Source organism: Tenrec ecaudatus, unplaced genomic scaffold (assembly GCF_050624435.1).
Source record: "Tenrec ecaudatus isolate mTenEca1 unplaced genomic scaffold, mTenEca1.hap1 Scaffold_532, whole genome shotgun sequence".
In the NCBI taxonomy this organism is placed as follows: Eukaryota; Metazoa; Chordata; class Mammalia; order Afrosoricida; family Tenrecidae; genus Tenrec; species Tenrec ecaudatus.
The window spans coordinates 1290398-1311008 of NW_027459447.1; the positions used below are offsets into that span (position 1 = coordinate 1290398).

The window sequence follows — 20611 nt, forward strand, 5'->3', positions numbered from 1 at the left end:
AATGCTTCTAATTTGTCATTCATAGGAACATTCAAGGAAAAAGTGCTTTTTCCTGCAAAGAATTTTATGCTTAGGTGAAAACTAGATTCTCCCCCATGAAAGAGAAGCCCTGGATATCTGAGCAATGGCACCTCAGATAAAGAGGCGCACATCCCCAACGTGACCAGGATGCCGGTACCAGCATCTCTCCATCACAACTTCACTGCAAAAGGCAAATATCTAAGGAAAGGATCCCGAGCTCCAGAATCGTTTGCCAGTTCATTTATTGGTACTTAGCATTTCACTTCTCACTGAAACCTTTTTGCACCCCACTCTTTAAGTTTTGATAGATTATATTTTTGGTGGATTATGATAAATTAGAATCATACTGCAGCATGATAAAATGCCTAATGTTTTCAGCTAAAGCCTGTACACAGTTGTGGTAATCAGGGCAATTATTACTTCTTACTAGAATGAGCGTATGTTTTTCGGTGTGTTTTTTTTTCCTTCAATAAATTCAGGATTCCATAAGCCCTGCAAAAGCTCGACGATTCTTTCCACTCATTGTAAGCAAGTGTATAAAATCAAAGTGAAATTAATTTTATCTTAGCTTCACTACAAAGTTGACTAATTTGCATATGAATTTCTAAACATGCCAAGGCAAAAAATATCAATCATTTGAGAACAAAGAGTCTACGGCTGAGTTAGTGAAAGACTTCCTAAGTGTCTGTGTAATGGGGAAAAGGGAATAGCAAATTGATTTCAGCAAAAGCACATTTTGACACGTACACAAAATTCAGCTGCATCTTGCAGCAATGCAATAAATCATTGCTATCACTGCATTTACCATATACACACCCCAATAATCACAGAGGATAAAGCAGAGCTGACAAGGAACAGTGGCCCGAGAAGGACTCTACACAGGATGCCGAGTGGCAGAGCCGCCTCATGACTCAAGTCAACGGAATAAGAGTTGCTTTTTCAATATACTGTGTGTTTGTTTTGTTTGTGCTGCCATCCAGGGGAAAATGACTTATCTTCTAGGAAGAATTAAGCAGTCCTCAGTGGATAATTAAAACTTAATTAGAAGGATGATACTTTAGCTCCTAATCTATGTATCTGAAATCATTCTACATTCTCAATCGTTTGCACATTATACTTACACCTGATCTTTTTTTTTCTCATACCTGGTGACATATCTCATGAACAATGACCATGGTGACATCCAGCAAATAAGAAATAGATGACATACTGGGATCCAGTAGTATTCTTTGTTCCACAAAAATACTTAGTCCCCAGTTCTCCATAGCAGCATACGGATGCTTAGGCACAGCTAAAAGATCTAGAAACAGAATAAAACAGTTCCAAAGACTTTAATAAAAATACCAGTTTCTAAACCTGTATCCTAAAATAAATTCAGAAATCCTAATTAGAAGGGAGTATTGCTCTATTTTGGTCACTCTTTTTTTATTTCCTAAATTAACCTACCTGTCATGTCTGTATGACAGCAGAAATAGAGGCTATCCCTGTAAATGATGGTCAGATCCATTCATCACAGTTGCTTTTTAAACCCAATGATATGGGTGGCTGGAAGTATTGGCACTATTACTGATCTCGTAAGTTGCAGGAACGTAGAGAAACCCAAGGCAATAGACATCCACAAAGTCAAATGCACTGGGTCTTCTAAAGAAAATACCGTATATGCTCGTGTATAAGCACAAAAAATGTGCTGAAAAACTGAGGTTCGGCTTATGCATGGGTCAGTGGTACCCCAGCGAGGTGTAACATCTCATGGGCGATTGTCGTTCCTCCACTGTTCATTTGAAGCCCCGCTGACACTGCAGGGCTTTGAATGTTTGTTTACTCACATCTAACCAATCAGAGGCGTCCTATGACGTGGATAGCTCCTATTCGCAGAAGCACCCGTAGTGATTCACTTATGTAGACAGTTGAACTGGTAAGGATGTGTCTGTGGCTGCGCTCTGTCTCTCCCCTCGGGTCTCTGTGTTAATTCACATCCTGCATTTCCCACCCTAGGCTTACACTCGAGTCAATCAGTTTTTCTGGTTTCCCAGGTAATAATTAGGTACTTCGGCTTATATTCGGGTCGGCTTATATTCTAGTATATACGGTATTTTCAATTCAGTACTGGGCATACTATGCTCTGACTTTCACTTCCATATTTCTCAAGGGTAAACAAGTATTATCTATCAGTCTTAAAATGAGACTTGTCATTTTCTGATTGCTTACATTGATATCTCTTTCCAGGTTCTGTTTGAAGGAAACATGGCACTTAAGGATAGCCTGTAGAGGGTCATATGGCAGTGGACAGAGCGGCAAAGGACACCTGAGGCAGCCCAACACTTTAGCTGTTGTCCTGCCCTAAAATGAACCAGTACATGGTAGCAGTAAATCACGTAACTTCTTAAGACTGCAGACCCCTTACCTATTGCAATTGGCTTATTTGCCTTAATCATCCCTCTAACTCTCTCCAGCTTCAAAAGTCTTTGATTAGATGATTCTAAGATCTGCGTTTAATTTTAAATCACAGAAGTGTGATCAACTTTTGGGTGAAGATGGCACAATAACCTATGCTTTGATGTGCTTCCTCTGCTCCAGACATCTAGAGGTATAAATAAAAGATTAAAAGAGAAAACCAAAAACACCTCCGGACTCAAAAATAAATCTCTCCATGGATCAGAAATGGTACAGACACACAAAATGGTGATTGCTGCGAAGCCACAGGCCTGTGGGGTTCTGGCGACAGAAGCAGGCAGTAGTAGCTGGGCATTGGCTATGACAGGCTGTACCCGAGCCGAGGGAACCTAAGCCAAGCTGATGGTTGGATGGCATGAGTTGAGGTAGGGTATACATTCATGAAAATGGGCTGAAAGAAGCTGTGCCTACGGCTTTCTGGGAATGCTGAAGAGTGACAGGATAGGGGTTTGAACCCAGGCAGCTTGCCTCCAGCACCTCTACTTTTAATCACAATCCTATCGTTTTCTCGGTCTCTGGCTCCGAAGTTTCATCTCTTGATACATTTCTTGTAACTCTCTAAAATGCCACGGAAAACTTTACAAGAATGCCCACTCTAGTACTCACTGGGAGCAGGAATATGAGAAACTAAATGCCTCTGCCCAGGATAATGGACAAAGAAACTATGAAATCACCATGTACAAGAGCATTATACAACAATTGAAATGAATTATCCTACCACTATATTCTAGCCAGTACTCTCCCTAGCAACAGTGATAATTTAAAAAACACTTAAAATTATTGTTTTTTGTTTTTAATTGCAGTCAACTCAGATTCAATTCAGAGTGATTCCATGTACAAGAGAACAAAACACCTCCTGGCTCTATGCCACCTTCAGAATCGTTGGTATGTCCCAGTTCATTGCTGGGGCCACAATGCATTCTGCTAATGGTACTCATGTTCCATTTTTTTATCACACGGTACTCTTTTATGACCCATAGCTTTTTGACTGACTAAATCTTGGAATCAGACAGTCAGGTCTTCTTCTTATCCTGTCTTAGTCTGTAAGCTCCATTATAACCTGACTACCAAGAATGATGATTTAAGATTTTAATTTAAGAACTGGTTTAAATAAGAACAAAACAGACAATAGAAAAACAGTGTAATGACTCTGTCTGCCACCAATATGTGGCAAAAGGCGTTGTATATCTACAGTCATTTGTTTTCAGGGACTACTGACCTATCTTTTTGGATCCAGCCTGTTACACAGTGGAGGCACCTATGCATGCTATAGTTCTCCAAGAGCACAGAGAAGGTGGGTTTTCAATACTAAGTGAGCAAATCTCACGTTCCAAAATAGAGTTTAGATCGGTTCAAAAGACATCAATTGAAGATTCTAAATACAGAGGCTAAATAGTCGAGGGATCCGGGATAAAGAAGAAGATACACACAGGAGATTAAGCTAAAAAAAAAGACTCATAGCACAGGCAGGTATCGTGAGGGGCAGGGAGGAACAGTTAAAAATGGTGGCAAAGAAATCGATCATTGTGATCAAAACATGTTGCTGGTGACTCATTGGTATCCACATATATAAAAGCACACAAGTCAGGCCAGGGTAATGAAGTTACATATCAACCAGAGGAGAGAATTTTAGCAAGTGCAACTGGATTCCAGATGAAGTGGTTGATGAACAGAATAAAATACAGAGGGTGTGTTAATCCAGGTAAACTAGAGAAGCAAATCCAGAGACACTCATATGTGTACAAAAGAGAACTTATATCAAAGAGCAATTGTATATTAAGGAAACATCCCAGTCCAGGCCAGATCAAGTCCATAAGTCCGATATTAGACCATGTGGCCGATACCAATCTCAGCACTGGTGTGAGTCTCCACGTGGCTCCTTCAGCTCCAGGACTCTGGCTTCATCAGTGTAGCTCCATGTGGCTTGTCAGCAGGAAGACTAAGCAGAGAGTGTCTCTTGTCTCTAGGGAGGAATACAGGAGTTCCCAGAATCTTCACGAGAAGGCCATGCCCACATGGAGGCCTCACTGGCTAGGGCCTGATAGGCTAGACTACATGCCTTTTCAAGATTATGTAACTGCCACAGACCACCACTGGTCAATTTGGCACTTGTACACAACTCTTTAGCCATATATAATTTTCAAGCAAACAATAATAAAATCATGTCTGTACCTAACAGGATAAAACTAAAGGCATACAATTTAAAAATGTGACACCCCTTTTCAACATAACATTCTACAATTGAACCAAACAAAAATATTCTATACTTATGTGAACACCATGATCCTATGAACATATTCCCCCACCTATGAAAGTTTATAAGCCAAACACTTCATGTCTTTACCCTCACCATTTTGGGTATCCAATTTTTATATTGCCCACTTATATCAACCTAGTGCTCTGAAGAGATAATCATATCCTTTGATGTGAAGAATCTTCATTCCAATGGGAACCTTGTGAAGTCCATATCCAGAAGCAAGTAAGATCAGGACAGGCCGTCCATGAAGTTAACAGCAATATGCACCAACTTAAAGGTTCGATTTCATGTGGGTCAACTCAATGCGGTCGTGGTCGCAGCTTGATAACCTCGTTTGGAGCCATAACAGAGATAAATAGCTCACTGGAGGTCAGATACACACCGGCTCTCTGCTTCCTCTCTCTCTTGACAAGACACGTGGAGCTATGCTGAGGCAGCCAGAGCCTTGGAGCTGTAGGAACCAAATGGAGACCCACGCCAGTGCTAAGATACTTCCACTGCCACTGGATCCACAAGACTTTCCACCCACTGGCCTGTGATCTTCCTGCACTCGGCATCATTGCATGTGTTGTGTGAGTCTAAAGAGAAATTTATGGGCTAGTATTGGACATATGGGCAAATATCAGACTTATGGACTTGATCTGGACTGGGATGTTTTCTTAATATACAATTACTCTTTATATAAATCTCTTTCTTATATACATATGAGTGTCTATAAATTTGTTTCTTTAGTCAACCCAGACTAATAGAGAGAGGCTTTACAAAAGGCATGGAAAACAATGTCTACAGATGGTGTGTGTGTGGAGGGTGGGGGCAGGCAATCATTTAACAAAGCATTGAAAACACTGCTTGTCGTAGGGAAAAAGCTACTGTACACAAACTTTCCTGGGGTGAGGACCAGGTAATATGGCAGGAACCAGATCAAATACAGGGATACACATGGTATACAACTAAAAAGGAGGTGGATCAAGGAAAAAAATAACAATAATAATAAAAAGAAATGGGTAGCTGGGGCACAGGGTACTAATCTACCCAAGGGGAGGGTATTGCTTATATCTCCACAGGGAAAGAAGGACCACACTTCAACCCAAGCTGCAAGATGTGAATGCAACATGCCAGCATGGAGTAGGGAACCAGTGGAGAGGACTGGGGGGCCGGCCCCAATCCCAACTACTAAGTGGACACCTGCCCCTCCCCCAGAAGAATTTATTTCAAAAGACAGCATTGAATATGCAGCTCCTTGAGACGGACATATCTGGTCAGAGCACACAGAAGCAGATGAAAGGGGAGGAAGAGAGAGTGGAGCACATCCTGAGCCACCAGGCCTTGAGGACGATGACCCCAATTAGAGCAGAATGTTCACAGAGAGGACCACATGGCCAGCCCCACTATGAGACATGACGCCCCTCACTGACCCATGGCCCTACAGGGCACAACACCGGAGACACAGTGTGTGAATTGCACCCGAACTGATCCCTCCATACCGAGGCAAAACACTAAGGAGGTGTAACAGAACATCAAGGTAATGGAGTGGCGAGATCCCCAGTGAATGGTGGACTTTGGGGCCAGGGCGCGGTGCCCCAACAGACTGGACTGGAAAACACTCGTAAAGGCCAACAAATGATCCTTGAACTAACTACAAGCTTTTTTTGTTGTGTTTTGTTTGTCATTGTTTTGTTGTATATTGTTGCTTGGTTTTGCTCTGTCTTGTTTTTGTGCATGTTATTATCTCTGAAGGTCTATCTAAGATAGGCTGGATGAACAATCTGGAGGAGAAAACAATGGGACCGACAGTTCCAGGGGACATGGGAGAGGGGAAGGGGCAGGGAAGGAAGTGATGTTAACAAACCCAAGGGCAAGGGAACAACAAGTAATCCAAATTGTTGGTGAGGAGGGTGTGGGAGGCCTGGTAAGGCATGATCAAGGGTAATGTAACAAAGAGGAATTGCTGAAACCCTGATGGGGTCTGAGCATGATAGTGGGACAGGAGGAAAGTCAAGGGAAATAGAGGAAAGAGCTGGGGGTCAAAGAGCATTTATAGAGGTCTAGTTAAATACATGTGCATATGCAAATATATTTATGTATGAGGATGGGGAAATAGATCTATATGCATATATTCACAGGTTTAGTATTATGGTAGAAGAAGGACATTGGACCTCCACTCAAGTACTCCCTCAATGCAAGAATACTTTCTTCTATTAAATTGGCATTCTATGATGCTCACCTTCCCGACACAATCGCTGAAGACAAAGAGGGTAAACAAGCAAATATGGTGAAGAAAGCTGATGGTGGCCAGCTATCAAAAGATAAAGCGTCTGGAGTCTTAAAGGCTTGAAGGTAAACAAGCAGTCATCTAGCTCAGAAGCAACAAAGCCCACATGGAAGCACAGCAGCCTGTACGATCATGAGGTGTCAAAGGGATCAGGTATAAGGCATCATCAGAACAAAAAATCTTACCATAGTGAATGAGGGGGGGGTGGAGTGCAGAGTGGAGACCCAAAACACATTTGTAGGCCACTGGACATTCCCTTGCAGAGGGGTCTCAGAGAGGAAACAAGTCAGTCAGGGTGCGATGTAGCAAGATGAAACATACAACTTTCCTCAAGTTCCTAAATGTTTCCTCCCCTGCACTATCATGATCCGAATTCTCCCTTGCAAGTCTGGCTTGACCAGAGGATGTACACTGGTACAAATAGGAACTGGAAACACAGGGAATCCAGGGTGGATGGTCCCTTCAGGACCAGTGGTGTGAGTGGTGATACTGGGAGTGTTGAGGGAGGGTGAGTTGGAAAGAGGGAACCAATTACTAGGATCTACATGTTACCTCCTCCCTGGGGGATGGACAACAGAAAAGTGTGTGAAGGGAGACATCGGACAGGGCAAGATATGACAAAAATAATAATTTATAAATTATCAAGGTTTCATGAGGGAGGGCGGGGTGGGGATGGACGGGAAAAATGAGGACCTGATGTCAGGGACTTAAGTGGAGAGCAAATGTTTTGAGAATGATGAGGGCAATGAATGTACAAATGTGTTTTACACAATTGATGTATGTATGGATTGTGATAAGATATGTATGAGCCCCTAATAAAAATATTTTTAAAAAGTTTAATCTCCCCCCCCAAATAAAGCACTGCTTGTTCTAACAACTATAGAAAGGCATTTTAACCATCCTCTTCTCTATACCTTAAAAACTCAAGGAATCACCTGTGATAGTTTTAAAATTTAAAAATTCACCAGAGGCTATTCAAAGACATTAATAATAGAAGATCTTAATGCCCCAGGGGATGGTCCATAAGACTCTCTACCACAAAATCACATGCAGATTCTGCATGGCACCCAAAAGCTGATTTGTAAAAACAACAAACATAGATCCAGGAATGAGTTTTGGGTTTATATTAAATATTGGATCCAACTTAAGTACAATTAATTCTTACTTCATGACCCTGCCCAATGGAAGAAAACCCAGAAGTTATGGTAGCTATAGAAGAGTATGGTGAAGAAATTATATGGTGCCTGGGTGTCATATGAAAATGCTTCTTAAAGGCTTGTTTCCACAGAGGCATCCATCTAAGTGAGATGTCACTAAGAGAACATGGAAGAAGCACACCACCATCAGTGGCTGATGGATTTAAAAATCATATAATCCAAAGTCAAAGGAAGGAATAGTATCAGAGCCTAAATTGTGAGAATCAGGTTTGCAGAAGGCTGTGGATGTCAGAAGGAGTCCAAGATACATTTGTGGGATCTACATAGAAAATAAGCCTCAGGTGATTTCCTTTTATCCACATTAGAGGGACAGGTCAAAGATAAAAGAGAGGGTTTTCTGTTTGTTCATATTTTGGTTTAAGATGTGTTTTGTCATTGGAGGTGTCCCTCTTGAATATTTGTCATTATGGTCATTGTTTTTCAGTACACGGAACTTACAGGGACAGAAAGTATAATAAGGGTTTATGGGGGTAGAGTGGTAATGGGGGTGGGAGGATACAAGGAGTTCAAGAAAAAAAAGGATGCTTTGAAACTGTGGTAGCATTTGTACAATATTGCTTGATGTAACTGAACTATGGAATGATATGATATCTGTATTAATGACCAATATAATTGCCTATATAAAAGAATATAAGTATATAAAAACTTTTAAAACAATGCTCATAAGAACTTTATTTATATTGCTTTGTACTGGAAACAACCCAAGTACTCACTAACAGATGAATAAATAATAACAGGGTGATATTTCCATCCAACTAAATACTACATAACAATAAATGGAATTAACAGGATGATACTTCCATACAACTAAATACTATACAACAATAAATGGAATTAACAATCAATATGTACAAAAGTATATGTAAATCTAGACAGTTGTACTTAAAATAAAAGAATGTATGCTGCATGATTTCATTTATATACAAGTGTAGATAATGAAAACTAATATATAGCGATGAATAGAATTAAAAATAATAGGGTGGGAGGAAATTACAATGAAGCAATAGAAATTTTTTGAAGATAATCGATTCATTTTCTTAGTTATGATATGCACATGACTTTATACAATGTTAAAACATCAAATTCTACATTTTAAATATTTCAGTAACAAATATTCCTTTGCTCCATTCTCAAGAAGAAAATATTAATTCACAATATCTGAAATTAATTTAATTTAAAAATTGAATTTTAATGAGGCTGCATCAATTAAAATATGCAAGCACAATTTTTCAATGCCTTGAAAACAGAAAAATATTCAAATATTTTGGAAGCTAATTTACTTGGGAATTCTAAGAAAATTCTGGATTGTCTGCATAGTAATCTAATACCAAAAACTTAATTATCAGAAGCTGATAGGGAACGTTTATTTTAGACTAATGTGATGGTTATTTTTGTATGTCAGTTTAACTAGTCTATAGCGCCTGAGTCAACCAATAATCTTATTTTGTACAAAAGTATTTTGTAGCTGTGGTTAATACAATAATCCATTGACTTTATATCATTTTAGATTCCCAACCTTATCTGGCCTGTCACCTTGTTTCAGAAAATAAAATACTCAGCACTCCCTTGACTATTAAAAACTTTTGTACTGTAGCCCATAATCCACGATAAAGTGTAGGTATCTGTTTTTGCAGCTTCCTTGGATCATTCCAGTGTCCCCCATGGAGTGATGTTGCCTGATTTTGGAAACACTGCTTTAAAAAAAGGAGACTAGCCTTGAAAATGTAGAGAGCCTTGTTCAGTAAAGTAAAACACCTTGAGTAAAGCTGAGGATCCCAAAAGAAAAAATTCAGTCCCCAAACTGCAGCACCAATTTCTGCTTCAGATTATAGACTGCTTACTTATCCTACAAACTTGAGGTTTTCCAGTGCCTACGCATGTGCAAGGCAAATCATTTAAATACATACCATAAACCAGGATACATTTTTAAAAACACTGTTTTAGCATCAGATAACGAGAAGATAAAAATATGAAACTGTTGTTTCTCCACATATTTTCCAGCTAGGTCTATACATTTCTGACGATGATGTTTCTCTTTCTAAACCTTCCCATAGGCTTGGGTGCTCTTTGTTTGTTTTCAATTTCGATACCATTTTAATATTTTTCAAATTTACATTCCATAAAATTGTATTAAAATTAAATTTGTAATTTACCAACTGCAAAGCTATTTATTTGTTTTACAAAGCCAGTTTATTCGGGGAAAATAGAAATATATTATTCCATAGGTCAATGCCATCAAACAGGATTGCACACGTTGACTTACACAATTTGTATAAAATTGTAGTTTTAGCATCCTCAGGGGACTCAAACCATGTTCCTTTTAAATGTTCTTGGAGTTTTAGGACATTCTACAGAGGGAACGGGAGTCTAAAGGAGCATAGACCGTAGAGTGGATGGATATGTTCAACAGGGTGCTCTGGAGACGCAAAATCATTGGCACTTGTAGGTGTACATATATAAAGTCAAAAGTCATTCTACTGAGTCAATTCCAACTCACAGAAACACCACAGAACAAGGTGTTTCAAACAAACACACGGTGTTTCATAGAACTGCCTTTTGGAGTTTTTGAAACTATAACTCCTTATGGGGGAAAGAAAGCCTCATCTTTCTCCCTCTGGCTGGTGGTTTTAAACAGCTGACCTTGGCATTAGCAGTTCAGTGTGTATTGATACAGATTTATAACAAGAAATGGCTCACATAATCGTAAAAGTGAGCAAGTCAATTCTGGCTCAAGTATGTGTATCAGATGCAAGCAGAAGACTTCTCTTGACTCTTTAACTAGATAGGTTGATTAACAGGAAGCTAGGAAATGAAGTAGGAAGAGCAAAGATTGATGCATGCCATGCTGATGAATCTGAGATAGGCTGAATGGATTCAAAGTCGTCAGTCTGCTGATGACTCCTGGAATGGACAGACAATAAAATAGGAGGCTGACATACCAGTTGCAGGATCCAAATTCAGCAATAGACGTGAGCTAGTTCCCACACACTGTCAATTTATAAGACAGGCCAAACTCTGAATGAAAACTCCCTTAATTGTATCAAGATTATGATCAAATTAAGGAGTCTTTTCTCCACAAACTGGTTTGATGCTTCACAGAAGATCCTCTCACAGAGTTGATTACACTATGTTAGATAGTATCATAAGAGAGTCCTGGCAAACTTAACACAAACCTATCACAGTTCACCCCTTTGTCAGCTTAGTATCTCCTTAAATAATACATCAGCATTTTTCAACCTGTGGGTTGCAACCGCTTTTGGGGGGTCTAATGACCTGTTCACAGGGGCCCCCCAATTCATAACAGTAGCAAAATTATAGTTATGAAGTAGCAACAAAAATAATTTTGTGGTTGGAGGGTCACCACAACATGAGGAACTGTATCAAATGGTCGCAGCATTACGAAAGCTGAGAACCACTGCTATATAGTCTACAAACAAAGACAGTAATAAAGTCATACTTGCAGCTAATATTATATAACTAATATGTACAGAACCAAAAAATGCACTCACCCCATTTAAATTTTATATTTTATAACTAAACAAAATAAAACTATTTAATACACATATACAAAGAAAACATTTCCAACAAATCGCTATTTCTGTAACTGATCACATGGCTGTCGGTGGTATTAAGAACTACCATCTTCCACTACTCTTTCTTTATTTCCTTTACTCTTGGCTAGTAAATTCCCTTTACTCTCAGCTGATCATGTTGTTCGTTCGCCTGATGGGGTGACCCAATCCTAATGTCAGAATCAGGTTACTACAGTCTACTCTTGACTTAAATCACAGGACAGAGTAATATTAAGGAGACAGTCTAAGGGATATCCTGGTTCTACACATACCCTGCTATACCTCCATTATGCAATGCCAACCCAATTCTCCCTTGGCAATCAGGATCAATCATCCCACTCAGAACATTAACACTCTCCTTTGGCTGTTGATCCATGAGGTATCCAAAATGGCCAGGAGGCATTCATAACTCACGGTTCAATGGAATCAATGCTTTATCTCCAGTGGAGTATTCCTCCCTAAGATTTCCAGACCATAAGAGCATATGGCTACAGGAAAAGGAAGCACAAGTATTATGAATAGGTCATTGGAAATAATAGTGAGTAATGTCACTCACATTTAAACTTTTGGTTCCTGGACTCCATGGACCCTGGCTATTGGAGAAAAAGAACCACATACTGGGTGCTGATTTAGGACATATACAGCCTCCTGGAGTACATTCCCCAGCCCAGTAACAACTCACCACTTAGCTGGCACCGTAATTGTGTCTTTAGAAATCTAGTCCATCCTCCCATCAACTCAACAGCTTCAGGACAGTGGAACATGGGGAGACCAGTGGAATCTATCGTCATGGGCCCATTGCCACAGTTCTTTGCTGTGAAATGGTCTGTGTAAGCTTCTCATGGATAAGACATTCTGTAAGTTTATGAGTGGTAGTATTGACAGAAGGATTGTGTGCAGGGAAAGCAAAGCTAAATCCAGAGTAAGTATCTATTTCAGTTGGAATAAAATACTGTCATTTCTATGAAGGAAGATCTGTAATCAACCTGTCACCAGGTTTCAAGTTGATCTCTCCAAGGAATGGTCCCATATCTTGGGCTCAGTGTTGTTCTCTGCTGTCAGCACATGAGACACTCGGCAGTGGCAGTAGCCAAATCAGCCTTGATGAGTGGGAGTCTGTGTTGCTGAGCACACACTTAACCTTCATCCTTGCCACCATGGATATTTTGTCACTTTGGGCAATGACAGGAATTGTTGAGGAAAGAGAATGACTGATTTCTACAGAACATGACATCCTATCCACTTGATTCTTAACATCCTCCTCTGCATGGGAAGGTAACCCTCTTTTGAGCATTCAAATGAGACATTCAGATAGGCCTTTTCACATACTTCTTCCCCACAACATCTTTGTCATCAATTTTCCAATCATACTCCTTTCAAGTACCTGACTCTCCAGCTAAACCATTAGCAATAGTCATGAATCAATATAAAGTTGTGCATTTGCCCATGTTTCCTTCTAAGCAAGCTCCAAGATGCACTGCTCAAAATTCTGCCCACTAGGAGGAACTCCCTTCACCAGTTCCTTCAGCAAGGTCCCAGAGAGGGGCTACACAGTGTTGCTGCTGTGCACTTTTGAAGGATGCATGCACGCCATGCAGAACCATCAGTAAATCAAGCCTGCATTTCCTGTTTCTCAGTCAGCTGATCATAAGGCACTCCACATGAAATCATAAGTTAAGATTGGGGAAAAAGATAGTATGCTGGCAGGAGTGGAGACCATAGGACTTTAGCCTACTTCTTCATGCCGTTTGTTTGTACCGTCAGATCCTGCTCTAGCCTGGTCTTGTATATACCACTTCCATTTAATGACAGAGTGCTGCCGTGCATGTCCAACTTCGTTATTCTGGACCAGGCAGCGCTCAGGGCATGCTGAAAAACTCTCAGGCTACATGGTGATTGTTGGTGTATGTTGAGGTGTTCACTCTCCACTCTCCACTGAGGCCCAGTAGCCCAGTAGGTTAAAGGCTGTTTTTCTGCAGAGCATAGCAGAGCTTACCTTGAATATTCCAGGGTAGGGGTTTTCTCTGTTACTCACCAATAAGGGTCTGCGTCTGTCAAAGACCCCAACTGTATCTGTATCTACCACTGATACCTCAAGCATTAAACGTTTGAATTATAGTGTTGGAGAAGAATATTGAAAGTACCAAGGACTTCTAAAAGCACAAACCAATCTGTCATGGAAGAGGTACAGCTAGACTGCTACTTAGAAATATGACTTCATCTCACATTCTTTGGGCGTGTTATCAGGTGAGATCTGTCCTTAGAAAAGAATAGTATGCTTAGTCTCATCCATGGGCGCAGTTGTCAGGATGGGGCAGGACTGGGCTGGGTTTTATGATGTTGTACATAGGTCACTGTGAGTCCTAACCAACTGATAGCACCTAACAACAACAGGTTATAAAATGCTAAGGGTTTTTGTTTTGTTTTGTTTTGTTTTACAATTCTTCTTCTTAGCCAAGCTCCCAGCCCTTCCTCTTACTGGTTCTCATTATCTCAACATGTGATCCATTGACCTCTGCGGTGCTCTGGGAACCAGTGTACCCAGTGGCCTGCCTCACAGGCTCAGTGCTGCTCCTCTGCACTACATAGTGGTCTCAATGCTGCTCCTGTTCTCTGTCTCATGGTCTGGGTGGCAGGACCTCTGTTGCCTCCATCGCCTCAGAGGTAGGGATCTTGCGCAAGTTCCCTACGTGGCTTGTCTTTCTAAATTGGGTCTTGATTATCTCTCTTTCTGCTCATTTACATATCCAAAGGAATTTTAAAGCCAATCAATCCCTTCTATTAGTGTTTTAGACACCCTTTTTGCATGGCTCCAACCAATCATTGGGTAAGAGTTACAAGGGCATGGATAGAAGAACCATATCAAGTAACTTCACTTCACCACAAAGTTAATTAACATACTTTGTTTGAAATAAATGCACATTTGTATGAACAAGAAGCCCAGTTGCCAAACCTTTCTGACTTACCCTTACATTGCAAAGGAGTTACATTGTTGGAATTATAGTCAATGCCACAACAGAGGTGAATGGAAAACTAGTTTTCTCTGTAAATTTGTATCCAAATTACAAGAAAAATAAATAAATTGAAAGAGATGTATGTTAGAAATAGAAAAGAATGCAAAGAGTGCGTGATATCTTTAGGAACGATTGATCATTCAACATGATTGTAGCATGAAGCTGCAGCCCTGTTTCTTACATGCTGAGTTTGAGCTGCATCTGCAACATCACCTTAGAGCTGTCTAGTCTAGTAAGCAAGAAGCTTGGTGGTGCTGCGGGCTAAGAGCTGAGGTGCTAGCTACCAGGCTAGCCATTCAGACCCAGTAGCTGATCCAAAAGAGAACGATGAAGCTACCTTCTCCTATAGTGATTTCCCAGCTTGGAAAACCAAAGGGACAGCTCTCCTCTGTCCCATAAGGTCACGCTGAGTCAGTATCAACTCATTAGCTATAGGCTTTAGTCTACTAAGAGACTGACTGCGGAAGTCCAATAGACTGAGGAAATTTGGGATGGGGAAGTAATTGAAGATATGGTTAACAGATTAAGTTGTAGGAGACTGTGAAAAGCACTTACTAGAAGACTCAACCTCATTGCCATTGAGGGAATGCTGATTCAGAGCAACCCTGCAGGACAAGGCAGAACTGGTTCTGTATGTTTCTGAGACTGTTGTTCCTCTTTATAGGAGGACATTTATATATCTGAGGAGAATAAAGATTTAGGAGACATAGAAGTGGAAAAATAGGTACAAAGTACAAAAAGGATATTGAGATTGTGCTGTCATAAAGACAGGAAGAAAACTAAGAGCACGTGACATCACGTTAGTCAAGAATAGTGAGCTATCCAGAAAGAAGGAGAGGTGAGGTGACAGTGTCAGTGAATAGCTTCAGTAAATTTATAAAATACATATAATATAAACTTAAGCAGCTAAATTTTATTAATACTTTTTAGAGAATACTAATTTTCCATGATCATCCTTCCAACTTCATTACTAACAGAATTTCAAATGAGTTATAAAATATTTTAACACATAACACAAAGTCTAATCATATACACTGGTATCATCATGTCAAAGGAAAAACAACACTGTGTTACGGGCAGTCAATAATTACGGATGACGGTTGATAGAGTTGCCAGTTGTAAGAACAGAAGGGAATATTGCATCGTTCAAGACCCAGAAATGGTGGAGGGGGAAGATGGCCGACAGGGACACCCGCATACTCTGAGAGCTCCTCCAAACAAAGCAGGATTGGCGACCAGGTAGCTGAATAGTAAGAGTCTGGTGAGTGAAATATCCCCCTGGGACAGCACCACAGTCCTACCCCACGTATTTGTCCAGAGCAGGGGTCTAGGTGAAAGAGGACCGGACTAGTGGGACATCTCTGGCCACTAAGCTGCCGTGAGCTCACTGGCGACCGGCTTAGGCTCCATCCCCAAACCGGACGCCAGCCCAGAGCCACTTGCCTGCCCTGCCTACTCCAGCGGCCCACTCCCCACTCCCCACTCGCGGATCTCCACTGGGAGAGAAGCTTTCCTCTCCCGCAGTTCCCCTCTCCCCGCAGGGCAGCGATCTGCCCTCGGGCCCACGTCCCTCCCTCCATTCATCCAAGCTCAGGGGAGCGGACCCGCGGGTTGTCTGGCGACCCCCACGGGGGACCATCCACCCGCACCGCTGCCGCGGACCTCTCCACCTGCCCTCCGTGCGCTGGCCTCCCACCCCCGCCCGCCCCCGCCAGCCCCTGGCAGCCTAGCGCCAGCTCCACTCCTGGCAGGGACCCTGCGCTGAGCACTTCCCGCCAACAGGAGCCATAGCCCAACCCGCGCCTGTCCCGGACCCTGAGCTTCCGCGGAGCGCCGCGCCCCGCGCTGCTGAGTCTGCCCACCAAGGGCCCCCCCCTGCGCAAGGCACAAGAGTAGGTGCCCTCCCCAGGGTGCTGAGGGGACCCCGGCAGCCGCGACTCTGAGCCTGAGCAGAAGAAGGGCGCCATTGCCCCCTGCGGTTTCGCGCCAAAAGGGCGGAGAGCGAACACCATTGTTCCCTGCAGTGTCCCGCAGCTGCCTGCGCAGCTATCCAAGGGGCCTCCCCGCGCCCGCTCACAGCCCGGGCAGATCAAACACTCCACCTGCAGTGGAGCCTGGGTCTCGACTTTGCAGTCCCTGAGGAGCCGTCAGTGAGCTCCAGCCAGCTCTCACCACCTGGGGCCCTGTTGGGTCCCCAGTGCCAGCCCTAAGCCTGCCGCAGCCCGCCCCAGCCACCCCAGGAGACGGCACAGTGGCCTGAGCCTCCACACAATAAGGTTACTCCTGTCTCCCAGAAGCATGGGGCCTATTAAAGGATCAAGGAAAAATCAACAGACCACACCACTCCCAACAAAAAAATCAGAAAAACGAGGCACTTTAACAGACCTAACGTCACTCATAGAAGAAACAGATATAGATCAGCCACAAAAGGAAATCTTCAGAACTCTGCTTGCAGTAATACAGGAGCTAAGAGAAGCAAACCAAAATAAGGATGCAACGATAGAAGGGATGAAATGCACAATAGAGGGGATGAAGTCCACAATAGAGGGGATGAATACTATCCACCAAAAGGAACTGCAGAAACTAACAGAGGAGGTAGCAGAGGCCACACAAAAGGTCACAGAAGCTATATCTAGGCTTGAGGAGGCTGAGAACCGTATCAGTGAACTCGAGGACGCTCAAACCAAACGAAGCAAGCGAGAAAAACAATCAGATAGGAAAATTAAAGAAACAGAAGACAGCCTGAGATCAATGACAGATGCTATGAAGAGGAATAATATTCGAGTAATCGGTCTACCGGAACACAACATAACACACAAATCGACCGCCAAGATAGCAAAGGAATTCCTGGAAGAAAATTTCCCCAACCTAACAAAGGAGAATCCGACTCTCATACAGGAAGCAGAGAGGACGCCGGCTAAGCTAAACACCAAGAAGAACACGCCAAGGCATATAATTGTAAAATTATCCAACTTAGAGGAAAAAGAGAAAATTCTACGAGCATCAAGAGAAAGGAAGACAGTCACATACAAAGGAGCGCAGGTAAGGGTATGCTCAGACTTATCAGCTGAAACCATGAAGAGGAGGAGAGAATGGAGCAGCATCTTCCAAATTCTGAAAGATAAAAATGCCTCCCCCAGAATCCTATACCCTGCCAAGTTATCCATTAAGATAGAGGGTAAGATAAGGGTCTTCCAGGACAAGGAAGAACTCAAAAAATATACTGCAAGTCACCCGACCCTGCAGAACATACTGGCTGACTCACTATGGCCAGAAGATCAAGCTCCAACTAGAACCTCCAGGAGACCACCATATAGCCCATCTCCATCTAGAAGCCAACATGCCAGCAACACGTACCAGGACAACACGGTCTCAGATGGAAAAGAGGACAGGATAGAAACCCTCCACTCAAACGCAGTACACTGATATGAAGGAAGATAGGCAAAGACCCAAAACACAAAACAGAATATGGCAACCATGAAGCCAGAGATTGTAATAATCACTTTGAATACAAATGGGCTCAATTCATATGTTAAAAGAAAGAGGCTGGAGGATTGGATTAGAAAACATAACCCATCAATCTGCTGCCTGCAAGAGACACACCTTAAGCAAGCAGACAAGCATATGCTGAGAATAAAGGGCTGGCAGAAAGTTTACCAAGCAAATGGTAACTCCAGGAAGGCAGGAGTGGCTATCTTAATCTCCGACAAAATGGATCTCAAGATCCAAAACATAAAAAGAGACAAAGAGGGACATTACATAATGCTCAAAGGCTCAGTAAACCAGGAAGCAATAAGCATACTGAATATTTACGCACCTAATAATGGTGCAGCAAATTTCGTCAAACAAACTATTAAAAAAATGACAGAAGAAATCACGGAAACAACAATAATAGTGGGGGACTTCAACACTCCACTATCAGAGAAAGACAGGTCACAGGGAAAGAAGCTCAGCAAAGAGGCCAGAGAGCTAAACAATGTAATTAGGCAACAGGGCCTGATAGACATCTATAGAGCCTTTCATCTAAAAGCAAAAGGTTTCACATTCTTCTCCAATCCACACGGATCTTTCTCAAGAATAGATCACATGCTGGGGCACAAGGCCAGCCTGAGTAAATTCAAACACATAGATATTATCCAGAGGTCTTTCTCAGACCACCATGCCATAAAGCTGGAGATTAATAGGAGGGCACCCAGAAAAGCAAGGGTCACCAATTGGAGAATAAACAACGATCTCCTGCGACATGAATGGGTTAAGGTCCAGATCAGAGAGGATATCAGGAAATTTCTAGAAACTAATGAGAACGAGCATACAACATATCAAAACTTATGGGACACTGCAAAGGCAGTTATCAGAGGTAGCTTGATATCACTGAATGCATACATGAAAAAAGAAGAAAGGCGTATGACAGATATGTTAACACAAAACCTCCAACAACTAGAACAGAGTCAACAGAACTACCCCTCCAATAGCAAGAGAAAAGAAATAATAAAAATCAGGGCGGAGTTAAACCAGTGGGAAGACAAAAGAACAATGCAAAGGATTAACGCAACTAGAAGCTGGTTTTATGAACGAATTAATAAAATTGACACTCCCCTGGCAAAGCTTACCAAAGATAGAAAGGAACAATCATCAATAGCCAGGATAAGAGATGAATCGGGGGCAATAACAACAGACCCCAATGAGATAAAAAGGATAATCACAAAGTACTATGAAGGTTTGTATTCTAATGAATTCAGAAACCTGGAAGACATGGATAAATATTTAGAAAAACAATCTATCCCTAGATTATCTGAGACAGAGATCAAGAACCTCAACAAACCCATAGCGAAGGAAGAAATAGAGAGTGTCATCAAAAACCTACCAAGGAAAAAGGCCCCAGGGCCAGATAGCTACACAGCAGAATTTTACCAAACATTCAGGGAAGAGCTGACACCGATCCTCCACAAAGTATTCCAGAACATAGAAAAGAACGGCAAGCTCCCAAACTCATTTTACGAAGCCAGCATTACTTTGATACCCAAACAGGGAAAAGACCCCACAAGTGTAGAGAATTATAGACCAATATCTCTAATGAACATAGATGCAAAAATCCTTAACAAAATATTGGCCAATAGAATACAAAGGAACATCAAACATATCATTCACCACGACCAAGTAGGATTCATCCCAGCGATGCAGGGATGGTTTAACACCCGAAAATCCATCAATATCATACACCACATCGAGAAGAAAAAGGATAAAAACCATATGATAATATCCATAGATGCAGAAAAAGCATTTGACAACATCCAGCATCCATTCCTAATCAAAACACTCATGAAGATAGGATTGGAAGGTAAGTTCCTCAAGCTCATACAAGCTATCTATGAAAGACCAACAGCCAACATCATAGTCAATGGAGAAAAGACAAGAACAATACCACTGAAAAAGGGTACAAGACAAGGATGCCCCCTGTCCCCTCTTCTATTCAATATCGTTTTGGAGGTTCTGGCTAACAACATAAGACAGCGGAAGGACATCAAAGGGATCCAGTTGGGAGAGGAGGAGGTGAAACTATCATTATTTGCAGATGACATGATCCTATACATTGAAGACCCCCAAAACTCCACAGTTGGAATACTTACAGCAATAGAGGAATACGGAAGGGTAGCAGGATACAAGATCAATAAACAGAAGTCGGTAGGGTTTCTATACACATCGGACAGGGCCATGGAAGAGGCGATTAAGAGGGAAGTACCCTTCACAGTAGCCAAGGACAAACTGAAATACCTAGGAATATACTTAACAAAAAATACTAAAGA

The 20611-nt window shown here is 41.8% G+C and overlaps 1 protein-coding gene across 1 annotated transcript in view; it reads right to left on the minus strand.

Annotated features, from left to right (window-relative positions):
• Positions 1–20611, minus strand: part of LOC142436651 (uncharacterized) — a 328715-nt gene that overhangs the window by 21837 nt on the left and 286267 nt on the right. Inside the window, exon 4 of the mRNA XM_075540168.1 lies at positions 1167–1321. The gene's annotated coding sequence lies outside the window, so the exon portion shown is untranslated. The remainder of the gene's footprint in view (positions 1–1166; positions 1322–20611) is intronic.